At 39.0% G+C, this 2,617-nt stretch overlaps 1 non-coding gene across 1 annotated transcript; it reads left to right on the top strand.

The window, feature by feature from the left end:
* Positions 1-2,223: 2,223 nt before the first annotated feature.
* On the top strand, positions 2,224-2,356 carry LOC114231842 (small nucleolar RNA SNORA42/SNORA80 family). The gene has a single exon (XR_003617833.2). It is a non-coding gene; the product is annotated as a small nucleolar RNA SNORA42/SNORA80 family (small nucleolar RNA).
* Positions 2,357-2,617: the final 261 nt, after the last annotated feature.

Here is a 2,617-nt window from a genome sequence, read left to right on the forward strand (position 1 = left end):
GCTGCACTTCAGAGGTACATCAGAACATCCCTTGGTGGTTTGCTTTCCTGTGAACCTAAAACCAAGCAACAAGGAGAGCTCCGGTTTAATGCCCCCAGAATGCCCCCCCCCCACATGCCTCACCCGCCCAAGCCAGCTGAACCGAACTCAGGTGCTGCTGCCAAGTAAGTGGGACAGAAGCCCAGCAGTGAGCACTTTGCTGCGGACCCTTCTGAAGTTTGCCTCTTTGTTAAATCTACTTTTAACACAAACTGGATTTTTTACAGTATGTTTCAGAGATGGTGCAAAATATTAAGGATACAGGAAAAGAATGACTACAGATGGTTGATTTGGAAAGTAGGTAGAGTAGGACTTTGGTCTGTGTCAGCATCTGGGTTCTAGCCTTGTTTTTATCACTTTTTCCTTCCAAACTCTTTTGAGCTCAGTTTTTCCACTTTCAAAGTAGGAGTTTGTACTAGATAATTTTTTAATGCTGTTAATTCTATGATTTCTTTTTAAACTCTTGGGAAATCAGTTAACTAGTAATTGTGCAGTGATTAAGAAAGAGGACCATTGTTAATTAAAGAAACTAAGCCTCATAAATATTTTTTTAATCCTCACCTGAGGATATGTTTTTCATTGATTCCAGAAAGAGAGAAAGGGAGGGGGGGAGGGAGGAAGACAGAGAGAGAGTGAGTGAGAGAGAGAGAGAGAGAGAGAGAGAGAGAGAGAGAGAGAGAGATCAGTCACCCCTACCCCACTTTGCTTATGCACCCCAACCAGGAAAAAAAACTTGCAACCCGGATAAATGCCCTGGCCTGGAATCAAAGCCATGACTCTTTGGTGCATGGGATGATGCTCTAACCAACTGAGTCACACCAGCCAGGGCCAAGCCTCAGGAATTTTAACATTCATTCTGACACCAAGCTGCCATGTACACTTCTTCCATATCAAAGAGTATTTCTTAATAACCAACCAAACAAGTCTTCGTTCTAATGCAACAAATACAAGTAGTTAAAATTGGATGTGAAAATATGTTTCTCAAGAAGGAATATGTTGGTGGTCTTTAAGTGTATGTGTAATCACCTGTTCAGGAAAACTCATCAGGTAACAAGGCATAAGAATACATTGAAGGGGTTAAAAGTGCAGACACAGTGTAGATAGCAGCCAAATCACAGGTGACAAGTCTGAAAGGTATCAGAAAAGGGAAGGAATTGCTAGGGTTTGGCAATTGGGTGTTTATATAGAAATAAACTTGGATGCATATTCTTTGTGATATTTTGAAAGGTTCTTTACTGAAAAAATATCAGTAAAATGCCACTATCAGGATAAAACTTTAAAAGACAAGTATGCATATTATGTCACAAGAATGAAGGATGGACTTGGAATGCTTTTTCTGGCACTAGTCTTGAAATGACCTCATTTGCTGGCATATGCTGCACAGGCCTCCAGGAAACCAGCAGAACTCAGTGATAGAGATGAGTCCAGGGTCATGGAACAGAACTAAGTGCCTGGCTCCATCTACTATCTGCAGCCAGGGACCATGGCTTGTACTTGCCTGTGTATCCAACCAGCACCAATTGCAGTTTCTGATACAGAGCAGGCACTCAGTAAATATTTAAAAGTAATTATTTGGCCGACACGGATCTGTATCCCTCTATTCCAGCTTAAGTAGCACTGTTGTATCGATGAAACCAACTGGATTAATCCCAACAATGCACCCCTCCAGTTCTCTGCTATCTTATTCATCATTGTACTACTAAAAGTTATTTAACTTTTAACAAAATGCACTCGCATATGTTAAATCAAGTAGAATAGTTATAATATTTCATATGCTAACATTAATATTACAGATGAAATAGTGGAATCATGCAGAAAGGTTAAATTACTTGTTCAAAATAAAAAATTTAAAAGGCAGATATTGTATGTTCTTAAAAACATATCCTATTAATATATTAATAAAAACATATCCTATTAATATATTTTCCTTTGGGTTCATAAATTTGACTTCCTCACCTTCCAATTTCTTTCTTCTATTGATTGTGTTCCTAATGTGTCCCAGTCACTGTACAACACTCAGGAGACAGAAATACATTAGGCCAGTGCCCTTTCCTCCAGAATCTCACTATCTAGATAAAGCTATTTCCCCAAATTTCCTATTCTACTGTATTGTCAAGAGATTTTCAATTGTCATTACCGAATTGTTTCTGGTTGTCATGATCTTTTAAAATGCAACCAAGTCGTGCATGGGTTTGTATTTATGGCAGGCCCGTCCCCCTGGGTCTCTCATATGCCCCACGCCAGGGCAAGCTGCAGCCTTGAACCACTGCCCGGCCTCTGCTCACAGGCTGCAGGCACTGAAGCAGGTTGCACAGTGGGAAAAAAATGCAACCAAGTCAATTTAAAAATTGTAATTAAGCACATATATTGTGTTTGACATCATAACAATGTAAGTTTTAACTTCCAATTTCTGTGCTATTCAGACCTACATACTACATATTGCAAATGTTTTATATTTGAGTAGCACACTTTTGTGTTTGCAAAGTTCTTTTATTCATCAGTTTAAGACTTATTCAACACTCACAGTCATTTTGTTCTCATGATAACCCTATGAAGTAATAACAACTAACATTTATTA

Source organism: Eptesicus fuscus, chromosome 3 (assembly GCF_027574615.1).
Source record: "Eptesicus fuscus isolate TK198812 chromosome 3, DD_ASM_mEF_20220401, whole genome shotgun sequence".
Classification (NCBI taxonomy): Eukaryota; Metazoa; Chordata; class Mammalia; order Chiroptera; family Vespertilionidae; genus Eptesicus; species Eptesicus fuscus.